Consider the following 21,261-nt stretch of genomic DNA (forward strand, 5'->3'; position numbering starts at 1 on the left):
ACAAAAAAAAAAAAAAAAAAAGCTTGTTCAACAGGGTAATGTACTACGTGTCCTCAATGGACTCCTCTTCTGAGTTGTGGCACATGGCCAAATAGGAAGGTAGCACATCTTCATTGTTGCTGGTTTTCATTCTAACTGCCGAGACAATTCATGCAGGTTTTGACAGCTTTTTTTTGATATATATATTTACATAAACTGCTTTATTGCAGTAGCATATTTTGAACAGAAAATATACATGTTAGATTATGAAGAGACTTTTTCTGGAAGACCCCATATGCTTTTTCTTCTTAACAAAGCATAGAGATAATGTTTCTAAAGAGAACTTTAAAACTTCCTTTATTATAAAATATGAATCAAAACACAATAAAAAGAATCGTTATCTCTTAGTCAGCAGAGTGCTTTCAGTAGTGTTCCATGTTGAATGCGTGCAGAGAGATCATGACTGGAAGATGAAATTATCCCTACTGAAGGGTACTAGAGATCTGTACAAAAATAACCTTTAATTAGATTTAAATATGACATGTATTCACTTTGCTGACTTTGGCTTTTATTGATTCTTTATAATGTGTTAAAAGTATAGGGCGATATCTCACATCACCTTAGGTAGGACTTTATGACTGCCTCAGGTCTCATTGTTAATGCTCTTACAGCTATTTACCTCTGTCAGTAATGAATAGGCTAATGGGTCAGCAGACCTGACTGTGTGCTGATCTCTCTGGATGATTTTCATTCAGTCTTCATCTGCAGCTGGCTTTTCCGCGTGGCCTAAGTGATCTGAATGTCCTTGCATGTAGAATAGTTATCAGATATATACAATGAGGTAATCAGAAAATTGAAGTCGTGTGTGGAACAAAAACCATCCCGTTTTTATATGAGTACACATGCTATGTGCAATACAGCGTCCCTCATAGAATAACTGTGTGAAGGGGAAAAAAAAAAAAGTGGCAATAAAATCTTGGTGGTTACAGGACAGATTTTCAGCATAGTCCATCATTCCGCAGCTGGAACTCCATTCTAACATGGCAGAATTTCTACCTGTGCTCAGATACTGTTTGTCAAAACACACTCAGATTCCCAGAGGATTTCAGCACTTTGGGTGCTAAGCGTGTGTAGAAATACAGTCGTCAGTGTCACAGTAAGAAGAGATAGACATCAAGCACTCCAGTAAATTCTGGTTTTACTGTGGTGAACAGAACTCTGCTGTTTTTTAACCTAATTATATGTGCTAAATACCTGAATATTTGACCTGAATATTTGAGAGCTCTTGAAAATCCTGCTTTTAAATATTTCCAGTTCAGTGGTGATCAGCCAAAACAGATTTCAATTTAATTTTTAATTAAGACTTATTTGTTATGTACAGTATTAACTTGCAACACTTTTTTAATTTAAAAAAAAAAAATGTTATCTTTATAGAATTGACTTATTTGGAAACTTAACATAAGCTTCTAAGCCCACAGAAAATATGTTGATGCGTTTCTGTTTAAAATATATTTTAGAAAGTAATTCCCTGTAAAATGTCTTAGTGGGACTACATTAGAAATAATTTTCAGTGTTTTAGATAAGAACCCTTTTAATCTCTGACCCTGAAGTCTGGCTATAGAAATGCTGCTTTAGTGCTGCTCAGTATTCCAGCCATACAGTTCCCAACATTGCCTGGTTACTGCTTTGAAAACATGTGGATGGAATCGTGGCCGGACAAACATCTTGGTTCTGTGCATCAGAGTGTCCATTGACTTCAGCCAGTTTTCTGGACGTGGTAAGGACTTGGAACATAAGAATTTTATCTGTAAGTAAGTTTTGGGGTCATTTTGCTCATCATAATACCTCAAAAATTCAGTTTTTAAGAAGCACCTTTCAGGACAATCTTTACTGAGATAATTAGTGGGTTTCTTTCAGTGCACAAATGTTCTGTGTGCTTTGCATAGATGGTTCTTCCTTAATCTACAGAAGGGCTGTGCTCTGAGCTGCTGTTACACAGAATGATGTTAAAAGTTGTTTAGCAGGCAGTGGGAGGTGATGTGACCAGAAGTCCTATGGTTCTGCAGGAATAAGACATGAACAGTTTTCTTCCCAGCAGTTCTGGATTAAATACAAAATATTAAAAAATAAACTGCGCATTTCATGTACATCAGGTACTGAGTGAGGTTTCCAGACATTTAGCTGATGATTTTCAAGGAAAAAAGAAAAGAAAGAAAGAAAGAAAGAAACAAACAAGAATAAAACAACGGTGACCCAAATCCTGTTGTACTAGAGGATGCAGGCAAGTATTGTGTAAACTTTAGAGGGTCTCTTCTAGTGAATGAGTCTGCACTCAAACTCTCTGCTGTTCTGACAGCTGGTAGTGCTGTACATGGAGCTGTGGGGTACTGGTGTCTGATGCTCACTGCCAGAGAGGTGGTTGTATGTGCCTGTTGTTGATCAACTAATTTGCAGTGGCAAAAAATGAAAAGCAGAGTGAAAGAGAATGGAGGAGAGAGAACTATGTGTGCACAGCTGGAGAGAAATGAAAGGTAAAAAGAGAAAGGTGGAAGATGGAGAAGAAAATGTTTGGAGAAGAGAAAAAAGTGACACTGTGAATGTTAAGTTTATAGGAGGCAATAGGTGATGCAGATGTATCCCCCAAAAAGGAGAAATAAGCACCAATTGTACCCAGTGTGACGCTAGTTCAGTGAAAGGTAGAAATAAGCACTGGCAGAAGTCTGTGCAAATCCACAAGACTAGAATAGTGAAGGCAAAAATGCAAAGAAAGAATCCTGTTTTGTCTGCAGTTCCATAATTATCATGTGAGATTAGCTCCCAAAGGAAAAAAAGAGCTTCCTTTTTACCTAAAGAGAAAAACCAGATATTCTCCTTTAGTTAAAATGATTGTATCTGAGTGTTGAAGGAAAACACCAAACATTTTGAGACTCTAAAATCATACAAATCAGCAACACCAGGAGGAGTGTCTGAAAGATTATTTCAGTTTCAAGGATGTAAATGTACTTCATTGCTGTGGTTTAGTCACCCTTGGTCATTCAGGATGTAAGTAGGAGCTGATCTCATTTAGGAAATCATTGAGAGGAGATGAGTCTGAGGACCTGATTCTATCTTATCTTGACCAACCATGGTTAATAAAGGAAGAATGCAATTATTATGCATTAAAAGCATTAAAGGGCTAGTTCCTCAAAGATGTTTAAGCACCTTTCTCCCATTGATTTCAATAAAATGAGGCAGCTTAAGTGCCTTCAGAAATCTGACCTTAAGTGTCGTCAGGAAAAAGTGAAGCAAAAGATAAGTGGGTTCTAAAAGAATAACAGGGGACTGCAAGCACATGATTCTGGTGTGTTATTATATTTTATATGTGTGGGACTTCTGCACATTAGAAACCAAATAAAGCTACAAACAAATTATCCCCATCTAGGCTGCAGAAAGCATCAAATTGCTATCCCCTCCCTGCAGTCCATCTCACAGACATCTCCTACAAAATGCACTGTATGAGATGGAAAAAAAACAAGAAAACAACAAACCCAACTCCATCCCCTCTGCTCTCTTCAGCCCCCTCCCAGCACCAAGCTTGCCTCTCCCTTCCCCAGCGTGCTCGGTGAGCTGGAGGGGCTTGTTCACCTGACTCTGCTTGACAAGCAAACAGTTGGTCACAGTCCTAATTACAGATGCTTTTGTTACTCAAACACATTCCTTCTGTTAGAGGAAGATGCCGCGCTCTCAAGATTAGCCTTATCGAGAAGGTGCAGTGTGTATGACATAGTCCCATAGTGATAAATAGATAGATAGATGGACAGTAGCATACAGATGTTAATGTTTTTTTCCTTTTTCAGAAAAATCCTGTACTAGAAAATACCATGTTCGTTTGTCACTATCTTGTCAGGTTTGTTGCATTTTAATACAAAACAGAAAGGAGAGAGACTCGCCTTGCTGTTTATGTTTCTTTCATGGTTAAACCAACCACACGGCTTACATATTTCTTGATAAATAGCACTCAGGTACTTCTCTCTGGTATAAAGCAAGTGAAAATATCCCCCTCACAGATATCAGTAATTCCCAAAGAAGAGATTTTCAAATTTAAAGGCTAAACTAAAATTTAAAACGATTTTCCTAGATTTCCGACCTAGATTCCCTGCCTTGCTCTCAGTGCATTTGTCCTTTTAAAGGAACCAATATGTTTGTATAACTGATGCGAAACAAGCTTGACTCCAAAAAGATTTAACTTAATATCTGGCTAAGCATTCAGAGGGTAGTCCATCTGTAGAATGTACATTAAGGACCCTGGCTGGAGCGCAGCTAGTCATGTATGATATCAGGCACACAAATGTGACGTGATGCCCATATACTCTTGAGCATAATTCAAAGTGCCATGAAGCTCTATGGGTAGAGAAGCTATAAACACAGTTGTCACAAATGAGAAAGAGTACAGAGTTACGTTCAGACTAAAGAGTGAAGAAGCATTAGAACCAGCCATCATGTCTTAATGAAATTGTTAATTAGGATATTATGGAATGCATAGCTAAAAGATAGTCTGTTCAGTAACCTTGCGGCATGCTTTTACTTAACTGTTTCTTCACCAAAATCTAAGGCAGACTCAAGCAAGGTGAAGAAAATCCCTTGTAAATACACAAAGATAATCAAAATGACGTTACTTTTTTTCACAGTGGATTTTTAAAATCCTTTTTTCCCTTTCTAAACAGACCAGCATAGAACATGTGATTGTCTACTGGTTATAGGAATAAGTACACATTTAATCTACATAATCATCAGTCTTCCTTTATGTAAAAATGATTAGTAAATAGGGTTTTTAAGCAACTGTTTAGATTAGACATTGGCATCGTAGATTAACTTATTTCTAAAACACTTGATTTTATCACTCTGCCTAATGATTTGTCCCATGATTTATTGGCTAATATGATGAATCATGTTAGATTTATTGTTTATCCTATAAATAGTGCAACAAATCATTAAACAGTGATAAAAGCCAGCAGTTTCACAAGAAAGTCTACCTATGTTATCTTTGTGTACAACATGTGGCTTACACTAATTTGATGTTCTATTTTCACTTTTATCTTAAGAGGTGAATAAGCACCTTTGTCTAAATGATTCTGTAAAAATGAGGGCGATCATATACTCTGGCTGTATTTATTTTATACAGAAAGATAAAGCCTAGTATTTGATGGATGGTAAATCTGTAAATTTATTCTTGATAACAAATGTGATATGCTTTGTGAGAGATTATAAATATAATGGCTTTTTTTTTTTTTTTTTTTTGTATTTTAGTATGTCAGTTTTGCTTTTCTTGCCATGGTTTCATGATGTAGTTGATAAAAATGTTTCTTATATCCTTTGTAGAGATCTGAGCCCATCTTGTTTAGTAACTTAGCTGAAAGGATACAGTATGGGAGACTAGGGAACTGAATATATGAAATTTGGCATTCAGATAATGGGAGTGGTCATTTTTGTTCTTGAGACGGTAATGGCTTCTCTTGCTGCAGATATAGCTAGGTCTGTCTTTACACATTAGGAATGAAAGGATGGAAAATACAAGTAATATTCTTGAAAATTTCCTGAGGTCACTGGTGGGTTGGGTTAGGTGCAGTAATGATGATAACAAATTATATGGTAGCAGATTTGCAGTGCTGTAAATTGAATTATTTTGAGGGCAGTGGTCAACCTTTCTTGCTAACTGAGCTGTTTACCTTCTTTAGATCTCGTGGCAGAGCCACATCCACGTGTAGAAAAACTAGTCGTGCATTCATGAGATCTGTCCTTACGTGCACAGTACTCCAGCAGCGCCGGGTCATGTACACCATGCTCAGGGCAGCTGCTCAGCAGGTTCCAAATCCAGTATGTATGGCAATGCCAATCTTTCGTTGTTTCTTAATACTAGTGAATTACAGCTGTGCTGTACTCACAGGTTTGGTTATTGATATCTAATTACCTTTGTCACAAGTTCTGCATGTGCATCCCAGGCTCTCAGACCTGCCTTTCTCTGCCAGCTGTTGTGTGGCTGCTCGGTCTGCTCCCTACAAGCCTGCATGCAGATCAGCAGTATCTGTGGAGCTGGACTCAGAATGAGCATTATCTCCAGTGATCCAGAAGGCTACACAGCAAGCAGGAGAAGTCTTGCTCCTTGTCACTGTGATTAGAGGTATAGGAAGCAGGTATCCACATGCGGCATGGCTGAACAAAGTGAATGAGCCTTTTTTGTTAACTAAATGAGCATCTCCAGTGCCCAGCTAATAATTACTCCTGTTTTATTTTCAGAGGGAAAGCACCACAGCACTTAAGGTGAACTGCATGGAATAATACATGTTTTTCTATGTTTTGAGTACCTGTTGTGTTTGTAGAAGAGTATTGAGCACAGCATGCTTTTGGGCAACAAGAATTTTAAAAATATGTGGAAATACTACATGAATCCTTTGTATATTAGACCAATCTCACTACCTCTGTCGGCTTTGTAATTTATAACAATTTACCTTATGGAAGAAGAAGGGACAACAAATGCGTGATTTTGAAGGCTGGAAAAAAGCAAAGCTTAAAGGAAGAGCTGGCAATGTTTGTGGATCAGTCTGGAAAAAATGAAGTTAATTGAAACATAGGCTGTAAATGAGATGGCTATTTAAGATTGTGGCTGTGATGTATCTGATTATTAAATCCAGGGAGACAGTCCTAATGACAGAAATCAGCAAAGAAAATGTGTTTCTGTGTGCATGTGTTACTGTGTGTGTTTGGTTATTGCAATCCTGTCCTTTGGTGCAGTGCTTTCCCTTGAACTAATGGACCTTAGTTTGCATGAGCAGAGGAAGCAAAGCTGTCAGTTGTCTGTTAAGTCTCCAGTGTAGTCCCAGGCAGTGCTACCACTAATTTCCCTCCAGACAAGTCTTTATAGTCCTCAATGTATTTCCAGAGAAATATTTTTGTTTTCCACAGGGGAATCTCTCAGGAGAGTTTCCTGGGAATTCCTTTGGATCTGCAGGTAGAACATGCATGGAGAAGGAGAGAAACAGAATGAAAATGCAGGATTAAAGGAAGGGGGATGTAAAGGAAGACGTGTTAACACAGAAAGAGGAAGTGGTTTATTACATTAGGCCAAACAGCTAGACAGACTCTGTTTTATAAATGCTGATATAGGCTTATATCACACCATGTTAAAGATTGTACACTAATGGCTTAAAATCTAGGAAATCAACACATTCACTGTAGGAATATCAATTTTTCATATTGTTAATCTGTGTAAACAAATTTCTTCAGAAATATAAGATTTTATTGCTTTGAGTGATTTGCCAGAATCTCTTTTCATTTGATTTTGATTTGTAGCTGTACGCTTGCTTTAGAACTTCTTGAAAAAGTTTTAAGGTAAGTAATTACCCACTCCCTCTGGGTGACACAAAGTTTTTGAATTTGCAAGGATCTGTTTCTCTTCTATGAAATGTAACTTGCAAATATTTTTATGTTATAATTATATTCCGCCTTTATCTTTCATATCATTTGTTCATCTTTCATTCTGTACTTTCTGACTGCAATGTCACTGATTGATGCAATAAGTGCAGTTAATTTTACTTCTGAATTTTAGGAATGGATTTGTCAATCAATACTATTCACTGGAGTATCTTAGGAACTGTCTCTAATTTCTTAGCTTTTCTTTCTGTTTTACTTAATAATTTAGAAGTGAAAGTTCTCTAACAGCTACCTGTCATTGTGAATTTTGGTGTTCATAAATGGAAGGATGACTGCCTGTTTGCATCCTACACTGAACACAGCCCTAGTTTGACAACAGTGATGGTTGGTAGGCTGCTACAATTAGATCCTTGCTCTTACCTCATTCACTAGGCAAAATGCTGAAAAATAGAACAAGCTGCATCTTCAAGCAATAAAAGCACACAGGGAACATGGATAACCAGAAATGTATGCTTCAAATTGGAGAGATCAAATTCATTCAGTGAGAGGAAAAAACATTAATTTTAAAGCCACAGGTCTGTTCTCTGTATCTTTCCTTGTTTTTTATCCTTTCAACTTCCCCATCAGCTTTTAGCATCAGTAAACAAATTCATTCTTTCTCAGATGAATAATGAACCCCTGATGACTGTCAGAGTAAGTACCTAGAACAGGTAAATTAAAATGGTAATGCAATTAACTCGATTTTTCCATGTGTATAACTCTACCAGTCCTGCCCCAGGGTAGGAGCTCAAGCTGTCTTATATTCACTCGAAGGAGACCCCTCCAGACCCTGGCCTTCCCTACCTGTGTGTGTGACAGCTTTGTGTTAGGCTTGTAGTACAGAAAGATGATCCCTTTTTTCCATACAGCCAAAATTATAGGCTTGACATCACAATGAAGATAGTAAGAATTGACTGTCCTAGATGGGACTTGTAATCTTAGTGCTTTTTTGGCAGCATCATTCCTGTCCCACAGAAACAGACTGCATTCCATTCCTGGTTACTCAGCGTCTGTATTGGGGAGAGCATGTCCCAAAGGCCTCCCAGACATCTACAGTGATGAACACAACTGTCTGGACACTGTCTCTCCCCAGTAGTTCCTTTTCCCTGGTCCCCCAGTAGGTGGCTGGATGCATCCCTGGTTTTTCTAGGAGATGGAAGCTTTAGTGTGTTTGCAAACCCAACTCCCTCTGCAGCTTGGTGGAGCCATTCATTGAAAATAAAACAAGCCTGTTTTCCTCCATCAGGCTGAAAAGTACTATTACAACATGGCAGCCCTGAGGGTTCTTCAGCACCTTTATCCAGTAGCTTGCTAGAAATCCTCTTTTGAATTACAGGAACTTCTGTTGGCTGCTGGTATGTCAGCCATACTTACGACTTCTCCAAAGCTTCCCAATTTCAGATTCCTCCCTGCCTCAGGCTCTAGCAGAGTTTTGGTTGGTTTTTTTTTTTTGTTTGTTTGTTTTTTTTGTGTGTGTGTCAATTAATGTAAACTTGGAAGATTGCTCTTGGAACCTCTGTTTAGGGCCATAAAACAACATTATAACTCTCTGGCTGATCACCAGAGGACCAGAAACCAGGATGTAACTTGTCCAGTCCCACTGCTCCTTCATGTGATATCCAGGGTGGTTGTTTGATTCTGTTCACATGATGTAGTTTGAGCTTTTTTTTTTTTCTTTTTTTCCCCCCCCTTCATGAAAGTAGGGATAGTTTTTTAATAAATATCCGAGTGTGTTCTAGCTTTAAGGATGATATGCATTTAATGTGGCTCATGCTATATTATTCTTGCTTAACTTGGAGCTTTTGATTTAGCTTTCTAGTTTAGCTGTGGTATTCCGCAGGGGATATTGTTGGTTTCCAAATCTTTTGTCAGAGTAATTGAGCATAACATCTTTGCAGGTTTGTGTTTCAAAAGATGCATTATCTTTTCTTGTCCATTTGTTCTATCTGAGCTATTCAAAACTTTTAGCTTTACAGATCCTGTGAAAGAATTTGGGTTTTAAGGCTGATAACTTATGTTTCTGCTGAATTTGCAACTCTGCATGTGATGATTAATACATCTCTCCATAAATAAGTAAGAAAAGATGGTATCAGTAAATTGGTAACAAAACAGAAGAATTTCATTAAATTCAGTATTTTGCAAAAGTCTTCCATCCTTTTAGTTCTTTATAAATTAAACTTCATCCATATCTGGCTGGCTGAAGAATGAATGTCACATATGAGATATCTCCTTTAAATATCTTCTTGAAAGTAATCTATATGATTTACAACATATTGCAATTAACACTGACCTTTTGTCTGCTTCAAAAGAATGTGAGAAACAGTTCTTCTGACATCAAAGAGATTTTCTAAATTTCCAAAAATATTCCTGATGAAAGTTGTTCTGGCTAGGAAAAATATGTCACCTTTATTTGAAAGACACAGCACACTTGATGGATTGTCTGCCTCTTCCCTAAACTTAGTTCCTTCACAAAACTGGATTTAGAAAGAAATTTGCAAATATAGTCTTTTAGAAAATGCAGATACCTCATAGGTAAAATTATGAATCCTGTATTTGTGTTTTAAGATTACACAACTATTTATTCAAATCTAGAGGCTGCTACTCGCTCTCCCCTTTCTTCCAGCTACTTCAGTACAAACCTACAACTGCAGTTCAGTTTTCAGCAAATCTAATCCACTTTTTACTCAAAATGAAAAAAAAAAAAAGGTTTAGTTTTCACAAATCTCTATATTTGACATTGTATATACATTGCTTGTATCAATGTACTTTAGACCGATTGACAGCTTTCTAAATATTTGCTACAGATTCCAGTATTCATAATTCACTCTGTCTGATTGGCCAGTAGAATTACATTTTATCACCTCTGATGGCTTCCTGGATGACTCTGTCAGGTTTTCGAAGTGACTGCATAAAATGTTATGCCAATGGTCTGATTTTTCATATTCCTTTTTCTCTATTAGAGCTTTTAACAGTTACCTTTGTGGAAAGCAGATAAAAGGACTGTGAATAGGATCAAATCATTTGATGTAGCTGAAAGTAGAGTCCAGCTTGTCTTTTTTTGCTTTCTCCTTGTGCTTCACTGGTCCCTTTCTGAGGGTTGGGAAGGCTTCCCTGGCCAGTGTCCTGCTGGTACAAGCCAAGCTGACGTGCTGTTGCTCCGGGCACTTTGTTGGAGCAAGCTCTCCTTATGGCAGCCCTGGCTTAACGGTGTGGTATTAACTGTGAGCTTGGGAGAGGGGAGGAGGGATCAGAGCACGAGTTAGGCCAGCTGCCAGCCACACTAAAATTACTTCTGTAACCACTCCAATATGTGTACCAGAATTTAGGGACTCTGATATATTCAGACAGAACAGTTTTACACAAAGAGTAGTTGAAATACAGTCTGGAACAAACTGCCGAAGTCAGCATTAGAAGCAAATAGTGTAAATCAGTTCAAGGAGGAGTTTTGGAAGAAGGCAGCAGGAAGAGCACAGAGCTACTAGCTTGAAGTTCAAGTTTCAGATGATGAAATGCAGATTGATTTGTATTTCCTGAGGTTATGAGGGCAGGTCTTCGTGGACTGTATCATCCTCTTTGAGCTGTTAAATGTTTGTATGTACATTTGTGCTGTGTTTCGTTCTCTTTCAGTTCAGTGGTACTTCTCCCCCCTGCTACAGACTCACTAGATTTGCTGAATGTAATGCATATCACAGGAACTCTGATTTCCAGCATCTGGATGAACTTCACTGAAGCCAGTGAAGTCATTTACTTACAGTGATGTAAGGAAGTATGCATTTCAGCTTAAGGCATGTAAATTCGTATGCATTGTACTGTGTTATCTCTTAAGTTAAACATCCAGATCACTGTGTGATATTTAAGTCTGCACTGTTTTGGTAAAGAAATCTGAACTGTGAAATCAAGTGTGGAAATGCTATAGGAGTTTTAGGGTACCACTGATCCCAGTATTGCCATGCTGCTGTTATGAGAGTTGTGTGTCACAGGAGGGGCAGAACAGAAAGGTGAGGTGGGGAATGCAAAATTCACGTGACAGAATTATATTTTGTTCCTGTGGCCAGTGATATGTGACAGTGACAGAGTCCTGAGCTAACTCCTCCAGCCCTACAGGACTCCTTGTAAAAGACTTGGGAGAGCAGCAATGGGCCTGATTTGCGATGTGCTGTGCTCCATAAACTTCATGACATGTCGACATAAGCTGCATTCATTACGTGTCTTGCTGGATCAGACCTTGTATTGCGTTTTTACCTAGATTTCTTTTTCCTGAAAACTAGACAAACACCAAGTTTGTTTGGTAATGACACAGATCACCAGTACTACTACTACGCAAGAAAAGTGGTTTTTATTTTATTGCAATTTTCGGTTTCTAAGTGATCAGTTGTGTTAAGTAACTTGTTTATATTTTGAGTAGAACTGTTACAAACCTACAAGTTCCCTTTTCTTTCTAAATTGCCTTTTGCTGCAGCTCTGATAAGCAAAACAGAACTGTCTTTTGTTTGTTTTGATGGAAGAACCCCGTCTACAGTCTCCTATTCAGGTTTCCTGTGGATTGGGTTTCTTGCTTAAAGTAGCGTTTCTTTTCACTGAGATTTCTGTATTTCTAATGCCTTCTGCCTCAGCATAACATAAAAATCCTCTCTATCCACTCAGAACTGTACATATTGGTGTAGTAAAAGAGCATAATGTACCTCTTCAAGCTTCCTACTTTCTTCCTAAACTCACAGTCCTGTTGGAAATTAGAAGTGAATTTCCATAGCAAAGAAACATAATAAGAAAATTAATGGAATATTTGTAAATGGTCAGAAAGGCTTGATTCTTGCTTCATAGAAATTCATAACCTGGGCCAGCACAATCTCTGTTCCCTCCTTCTCAACTGTAGTTGTGTGGGTATTGTGTTTAAAGCCCAACAGAGCAGTAGCAACAAGACGGAGCTGGCCTTACAGAGCCGTAGCAGCCGGATGATTGGATCCCATTTCCCACAGGTTTTGAAGTCTGCAACTGAAAATGTCTTGTAACTCTATTAGGAAAGACCTATGGTGATCAATAGAACCAACAAGGCCACACGAGTATGTCTCAGAGCACAATGAAAATTGCACATCCCATGCTGCTCAGGGGACTTAATATTTTTCAGTGATTTTCTCACCCCATCCCTTGCCCATGTTTACAAAGCAGTTGTCTGGTGCAGCTTTGCTGTGAAATGTAGGACCTGGTTCATTGTTGAAGTTACCTCCATAAAACAGCTCTGTATATTTCCTAAGGTTTCTAGTAACTCAGATTAAAAAAAAAAAAAAAAAAAAAAAAAAAAAAGAGAGAGAGAGAGAAAGAATATATCTGTAGTTTTGTAAAGATTGATTGATAATTTGAAGTGGCATTCTGCAATTTTAAAGACCAGGATGTCTGCAATGGTGAGAAAAGAGGGCCATATTCTCTTACCCATCCCTCTTGTTTGAGGTGAGGGGCAGAAGGCAGGGGTGGGGGTTTGGTTTTGCTGGAGCTGGCTGGTGCTTGACCCATAGGTTCAACAGCACTGTGAGATCCAAGTGCTCACAGATCGCTCCCTACACGTTCTGAGCTGAGTAGACCTGAAACAACAATGATATTGAGATTGAGATTTAGCTGCAAATATCTGATTGGAACAGCATTTTTATGGTTTGATATATTGACAATTAATATGGTCTCACTGATAATAGAGAGAGAAATAGATCTTTTTTTTTTTAATGTATATATGATTCTAGACCATCTGTGTATATGCTGCAATGGACTTGATCCTGCAGATTTAAGCTGTGAAGTGCTTGTGTAGAAATTAGCTTTGCTTGGATGGACTTTTTCAAAAACTTTGAGAACTGAGTCCACTTTTAGTGACAGCTAAGTGACTGCTTGTTCTATTTCATAATTATTTTTAGTTTGCTCTTATATACTTCCTGTAATATATTGTTATAAATATCTTCTTTTCTTTTTAATATGAGAAAAACAAAATACTTGCATTGAGGTGCACAGGGACTCTTATAGACAGTGTATTTAGCTCAGAGCACGTGAAAAAAATGACTATTTGACTAGGTTAGCTTTGGGTACCCTCAGGCTCTTTGAGATTAGTTTTAGATTCATATGCTGTGGTCACTCATTGACCAAGCTGTTTTAACACTTATACATATCCAGCAAAGGATCATTTCCCTCAGGCATGGTTTTCTTTCAATCATATTTAGCAAAACCATTAAACACACTTGGGACTTGCAGTGAAGAGAGAAACAACTTTACATACACACAATTCAAAATAATTTTCTTCTTCGGGAAAAAAAAATGACTATTAAGTGTTGAAGTCTCAGTTTATCAAAACTTAAGGTTGATACAACCTTAAATGGTTCTGTATAATTCCCCTGCAATTAAATGCCTTCTAGACATTTTTTTGCCAATATTTTTGAAGTGGATACAAAGTCACTTTGTTCCTAAATAAGCAGAAAAATGAAAGTGTTCTCAGTTTTGTGTGCAAGAGTGATTGACAGATGATACAGTAGAGGAATGGGAAGCAGATGTTACATTAATTAGTTTTTATCTTTTTAATAGCCTTTTCCTTAGTAACCAAATTTTATTTTCCAACAAATCCTCAAACCTTAAGTGTTTTGGCTTTGATATTATTATAAAGAGAGCTTCTAAACCCTCTTCCCCATGTTTTAGAGTAGTTGAGCATCCCCAGTGGTGGATGAAGAGTTTACACACAAAAAGGGTGCAATGCAGAGTGGCTTTGGCTGCCTTGCACTATGGTGTTTAGCTGTGCCATGCTTTTGAGCTCACGTGTAGCTTCCTTCATTTGCAAAATCATATTGGCTCCAGTTCATTGAAATTCAACACAGGAAGAGTAAGTGTTCACAGAAAGGCTATTTGTAGGACTTGTTACTGGACCCTAAATTTGGAATTGGAAAGTGTTCCCAGATGGCCTAAAAAGTAAGTATTTTTGGTTCTTCACTGAAGGGGAGTCATATTAAATTCAACAAGTTCTCTTTATTAAACATGTTGTGGTCCTTCTTAAGCATATCTTGGCTCATGGTTTATAGAAAATATTCTTCAGTTGAACAATGTATCTTTGAATAGAACGGAAAAGTATGTAAGAAGGTGTTGTTCTTTCCTTTTTTGTGTACTGTCTGTGGTTGTATTTCCCTGTGGACTGAGTTCCTGTTTGTGGAAGACAGCGACTGGATTCTTTCTCCCTGAATGGCTATCCATTCTGGGTAGGCATCTGAGTAAGGGCTAGCTCCCAAATTATCTGAGAAGTAAGTGATGCTCTCTCTTCTGATCTATCTTAACTCAAATACCATGTCTGATAGGTTTCACTTAGGAGTTCAGACTCGCCGCTGCACTTTGACTACTCAAACCAGAAATCTCCAGTGACGCTCCCTCTGCTTACTCTGGCTGGCTTTCATTTGAACTCTTTTGGATCTCTCTACATATGAAGGCATGCGTATGAGTTCATCCCTCCCTCCCTTCTTCCTCTGCATTGACATCACCTGAACTGCTTAAATCTTCTGATTTAATTTTCACTTCTATAGCATACTTGTGAAATTCCTAAGATTTCTATTAAAGATAACACAATATCTATCAGCTCCATCACGGTTAGATTTAGAATTTTTACAGATGTCTTTTTTCAGATAGTATCAGTGACGTTCATGTAGAATTGTTATTCTGTAACTGAGTGTTTTCAGTTACTGCAGGTATTTACAGTCGTGTATAAACATGAGGTTAAGAAAGACTTCTTTTAGGTGGGACCAAAACAGACAGATTTGCAAGCAGTGATTTAGTTCTGTTTTTTGGTGTTTTTTGTTTTTTTTTTCCCCCTGTTAATGTCTTGATCATTGCAACTGCTAAAACTCAGAATAGATGGTAAATTGAAGACCTAATTTTTGCTTGGCATTTAAAATATTCTTAACCTGTGATACTCAACAAAGCTACTTGGATTTGTAACTTGGTCTTTTTGGAAATCCTGACAACTTTGAATGGAGGAGTCCTGCTTGAGGAGATCTTGAAACTGTTAAAACATAAATTCCAGGAACAATGCTAGTTTCTAAATCTCCTGTTTCTGATTATATTCTTCTCTAATCAAAGTACTGGTTTTTTTCAACTTCTACTCTTGCTGCATTCTGTTCTAGAGACTGAAATTTCGGGAAGTGCTCATTAACTTTTGGATGTTTCACTTTCTCACCCAAGTAACCAAGCTCTTCCTTTGTCAAGGCTTGTTTTGAGCAATTGTCTAAGATCACAGTCTATCTGATAATAACTAATCATAAAAAAATCTATTAAAAGTCTATCTGAAAATAACTGACTATAGTGCAGTTTTAAGGCCTTTAATTTTAGTCTTCTATAATGCCTTTTTTCAGCTGTGCATCTTGTCATCTTTGGCTATTAGAAATTCTAAATTTCAACATTGAAAGTGCTAATTCCTTCTGGTAGTGTTTCATTAATGCTTTGTGGTTTAATATTTCATTATACGCAGAAGTCGAGAGACATTACAGAATGAAAAGTGCTGTATAAGTTTTATTCTGTTGTCTACTTCTTGCCTGTTATGTAGCAGCAGTGCTTACTTCCTGTTGATTTTCCAGCAGTGAAAATTAGAGATATTTTTCTTACAGGTAAAATAATTAATGCTTTAGGTGAAAATGAATACGATTTATGTGTGTTCGGTCATGCAGAGTATCAGCTTGTTTTTTTAACCATATTGTCAGTTTCTGGTGGTTACAAAAACAGTTTATTCAGAATTTTATCCTTTTCACAATAAATTAGCACGTTTGGATTTATTATCTGGAATCTCCATTGCACACATGGTAGGCTAGAGTAAGCATATTATCTCAGAAAGCCCTGACATCTCCTGAAAATATTAAATGTTTCAGAGACTGTAAGAAGCAAACTAAAACTGAAGGTAAGCACTTAAATCAGCACTATTTTATTTGTGGGTTTCATATTGTCAGTGATGCGCTCTCTGTATGTACACCTGAAATAAGTAACATAACAAGTCTTTACACCTGAATTTGTTTAGTGACAAGCTTAGTTCTGTTTATTGATGTGGTCAGCCAGTGACTGCACCTTTGCCTACATGCCACATTACTGATTTTACATCTCCCAGAGGCAGAATCCCATTGTTCTTTTCAGTTTCTTATTATTTAAATCACAGTGTTTATCTCTCTTACAGAAGCCTCCTGATGGCTCTTCTGCTTTCAGTTTTTAATTGGAGAAATTTTTACTCTGTCCAACTCTACAAAGCATTATATATATACTTTTTTAGTAGACCATTACTGTTTTAATGTTGGTATAAAAAAGTTCTCAGCCTCCTCTAGCAACACTTGCAATCAACAGAGAATGGAGCTCTTGCAGAGGGCACCTAAATACATATGGCTACTTGTTCTGAATAATCTAGAATAGGATCCCTTTCTCTGATTATTCTAGTCTAGCAACAAATGGACTAAATGTGGTAAGCAATCACAGAATTGCTCAGGTTGGGAAAGACCGTCAAGACCATCAAGTCCAACCACAATATTGAGCTCTAAAAGTGCTTTGTTCATGTTTCATGAGAGTTGACTTCAAAAACTGTGTAGTGAATTTCCCTAGGAAAAAAAATACTGAGCTAAATGTTCTTTAAGACTTAGCAGGGAAATGTTTTAGAAGTCTGAATAAAATACAGTTCAGGGCCAATTTTTGCCCGGTATGTTTGTGTGAAATCTGAATTCACACGTCTACTTCCCATCAGATTGGGCTTCTAGAAATCAACACAAGGAATAATCCCATGTTACAGAATGGATTTTAATTTTCTCTGAAGTTAAAGTGGTTCTGCTTTACATTGGAGCAAAAACTAAGCTTTGGCAATGTGGTGAAACATTAGAGAATACTCCTCAAATTAGTTACAGAAATTGAATGCCAGGGCAAATTAGAAAGAGGCAGGAGGGGGTGAAATATTTTATTTTAAAAATGCTCTATGAAGACAAACAGGCAGTAAATTAGCAAAAGAGCTTTCACAGTTATTCATGGAAACACGTTTGAAAAAACATGGGGTTGGTTTGTTTATAATTTGGCAGAATTTTCCAGTGTTTTGTCAGTTTTCCACAGGCCTCTGTGCATAGGGCTCATTGGGAGCATCACCAGAAATCTTTGAGGATGACTTCAGAAGGTGACATGGAGGAAGGCAGCTGAAATGGCAGTGGAAAACAACAGACTCAAAGCCAGGCATTTCTTTTGAAAATCCTTCCATTTCAAAGGCATATATTTGAGTAGTAGATATGTGAAGTGGATCTAAGTGAAGGGATCCATGGATCAGGATTCTGTGATTCTGTGATCTACCTGCATCTAGTCCTGGATACTTCAAAAGCTGCAGCTAAAAGTGCAACCCAAACTTCCCATGTGTTTACAGCAGGTGGTATTAATTTATGTCATTTAGATTAATAGTTGTTGTTTAACAATAGCTGTTGATAAACTAGCTTTGTTATAACAATATGCAAAAAACTGCATTGAAACTGAGGGGGGATGGGATAGGATATGACAGCCAAATGCTCCACCCTGTATTTATATATATATATTATTCCTCTGTCCATGCACAGAAATGGTAACTTCAGTTTACTGGGAGTAGTGAAAAACAGCCACTTGCAAATTAAGTGAGACAACAACAGATTGGAGCTGTATATATATTTTTTATGTTGCTTCCAACCACAGTGCAAGTGTTAGGAGAGGGAAGCTTTATTGGGAAATATATTGGTTTTTATTTCAGTAAATGCTTCTGGCTCAAAGGCGCCCATAGCTTAACCTGGTAATCGGTGAGAAGTAGAAGGGCATGTGCTGGCAGAAGAGAAGAGAGCTGTGAAAAGATCTGTCCTTAGGACCTGTCTATCTTTCTGTTTGTAATAAAAGTAAGAGAAAAAAGAAGCAGTGTTATCAGTACACTTCTGCAAGTGAATTAGCTAGCACAGATTTGATAAAGCTTATAAACCCTCTAGAGCAATCGTGACAGTTTGCTGGCTTGGGCTTTGTCTGCTGCCAGTTACTCCTTGCTAGTGGCACTCTTTATTTATGCTTCAGTACCACGTTATCCTCTGGGCTTCAAACAGAAGGGACCTGTCTGTAAGTGTTTTGGTTGTGGTGTTAAAAAATAGGAGTGCAGCAAAACACATGCAACAGTGCCCAAATCCGTTTCAGCTAGTTTCCCTTCTCATGGTGGTGTTTCTCTGCGATTGTTGGGTACGCACTGACTGTGGCTGAGGTGATGTATGTCTGGCTTCCACTAGAGAGTGTCACAGACTTATCTGAATGAGTGAAAAAATTCAAATGGATGCATCATCTGCTTTGTTGTAGGCAAAGTTGCGTGACCTCAAAAACAGTAGACAGGTATGTCTCTGTGTATGTTTTCCATTTCCTATCACTGCCCATTTGTCCTTCACTGTACAACTAAAAATGAACATAATTCAGGAGGCAGCCACATTTTTACACATGCTAGTTTTTATCCACTTGACAGTGCATGCACATTAATGTTATGATAACATGTCATCTGATGTATTTTCTTCCCTTTTGTTCCCAAAGTAAATATATACTTCAAAATATATATATATATATTTTATTGTCAAATGCATCTTGTTCTTAGAATAAAGCATTCATAAACAGTCTAGATTTTGAACCAGCCTATGTAAAATTCTGCATGTGGGAATCCTGGAAGGAAGAGGTTTCAGTTGTGGTCCATTAGCAAATTCTCATCTCTGGACTGAAGATGTATATGCATAAGTAGGGAAATTGAAAAATGTTGTTAGGTAGTCAGAAAGCTTCCAAAGGGATCTCCAGACAAGGAGCTACAGTAATACCATTAGATGGGTATTATTATAAAAAAGAAAAAGAATAATTTAAAAGTGAGGACAATAGGAACACCCACAATGCACCAAGTAATTTTTTTATTCTCTCAAATTTTCAATGGAAGTGCAAACATTGAAAGTTATTTTTCATACATGGAATGCTCCTGAATAACTCCCGTTACTTTGTTCAACTGAAGAATTACCCATGACGATATTTTATTTAAAAAAATGTAAAATGTGAATGCCGAGCTGACCACTGTGGTGCTGAAAACCAAGATATAATTCTCAAAGTTGGCGAGCTCTCTTCTCCCTGAATTTGCAGTTCTGTAGTCCATGGGCAATGTCTTTGTCTAATATAAATTGTTGTCCTTCTGCTTTAATTAATATATTACCTATGTGGACAACAGCGAGGTTAATAAGAGAACCTGTCATTTGTTCCCATCTTGTCCTCACATCCAGGGGTGTCCAGAAAGCCCTTAGATCACTTGGTGAGTTTTAAAATCTCTGGAAAACTCAAAGACAGAAGCAGGCCTGGTTGAGCTCAAAATCTTTACTTCTTTATCTTTTCCTTGAGAAGCGATAAAGAGCTGCATAAAGGACCTAAGTATTTATCAATGGTACCAGCAGTTAATAGACCACAGACAGAGGGGTCTCAAAGACCTGAATGCAAAGTGATAAAAAAGCATTTTTTATGAAGTTTGGGCAAGGTAGGTAGCACAGTGAGAGCAATTATGTCAGATCCTCCCATGGTGAGGTGAGCTGTAACGTAGGCTTGTAATGTCATTACGAAACCGTAAGGAGCTGAAAGTTAAAGATCTTGTGATACATCTTTATAAGGTTACATGTACTTCTCGTGAGAGCCTCAGAGTCGGTTCTTAAAAACTTCTGTTTTTTTTTAATCTATTTAATTTCTGTAGTCAGCTTCCCCTCTTCCTACTAGAAGGGAAAAGAAGTAAAAGTGATATCATCAAATCTATCTGCTTTAGTTAAACTCACTTATATTGGAGTTGCTACAGACCGATCCTTTGAGTGTGCAAAATGGGTTTGAGATGTCTTTTGAAATTTTTGCTGTTAATTCTGTTTGCAATGTACATATGTTGGAGCAAGAGAGATTTTCTGTTGTTGTCTGGCATTCACTGTCACTGAAGGAAGATGTTCACCTTGTGGGCAACTAAAAAGCTATCAAAAAAAAATGTAAGACCTTTAAAAATTTCTGTTAAGATTAGGTCCCAAACAGAGGTTCTGTTAGTTTCTGCATTCAGTGAGAAGTGTGAAGTAACCTCTCCCCATTGTCAGGAGAAATCATGACTGGAAAAACCGGAGGACCAAGTAGAGAACTTGTTTTCTCTTCCCAGCCTCCCTACTTCTCTTAACAAGCAGTTTTTAAGTGCAGAAGTATGGATAATAATAAAAAATGTAAATAATCCCTTGGCTCAGACACTGCTCTTTCAGTGGCAGCTGGAGATGCTACTCCTCTGTCCAGCTCTTGCTCCTCAATCTATCTCCTAGGGTAACTGTGAAGATGAAGGTAATCCCAAATGCTTTTTTTTCTTTTTTTTTTTTTTTTCCTAAAAACAAATGGGGAAAGTAAACAGATGAGCTTTTCAAAGATGAATGCTATTCTTTGAGTTCATGAAACACTTATTTTTTCTTCTATTTTCCAGAATATATTATGTCATTTGCACTACCATGGTTACAGGAGGAAGGAGAAGTTTCTGTAGTGTGTCAGTTGCTCATGGCTAAGGTGTGAATAATTCTTGACCTCTTTATCTCAGTTTACTCTTTATAGTTGGAATTGAAATGCATCTTGTATGAACTTCTTTGAGAATGTTTAATTAATGTTTGAGAGCTATGAGACCCCTTAATAAGGAGTGGTCTTTGTGAAAGTGAAGGTATATTTATTAATAACCAGGTGGCTGTTCTGCATGCCATCTTCTCATAAATAGTACCCTAAAGAAAAAAAAAGAAAAATACGAGTTGAAATATTTTTAGGAGCTTTTGGATAAGAATTGCTACCTCATTACTGAACAGA

The 21,261-nt window shown here is 37.5% G+C and overlaps 1 long non-coding RNA gene across 1 annotated transcript in view; it reads left to right on the forward strand.

The window, feature by feature from the left end:
• Positions 1–21,261, forward strand: part of LOC125699394 (uncharacterized) — a 323,127-nt gene that overhangs the window by 200,307 nt on the left and 101,559 nt on the right. Inside the window, exon 5 of the long non-coding RNA XR_007379529.1 lies at positions 20,894–20,973. This is a non-coding gene — a long non-coding RNA (uncharacterized LOC125699394). The remainder of the gene's footprint in view (positions 1–20,893; positions 20,974–21,261) is intronic.

The sequence above is a fragment of the Lagopus muta genome, chromosome 12 (genome assembly GCF_023343835.1).
Source record: "Lagopus muta isolate bLagMut1 chromosome 12, bLagMut1 primary, whole genome shotgun sequence".
NCBI classification, from domain to species: domain Eukaryota; kingdom Metazoa; phylum Chordata; class Aves; order Galliformes; family Phasianidae; genus Lagopus; species Lagopus muta.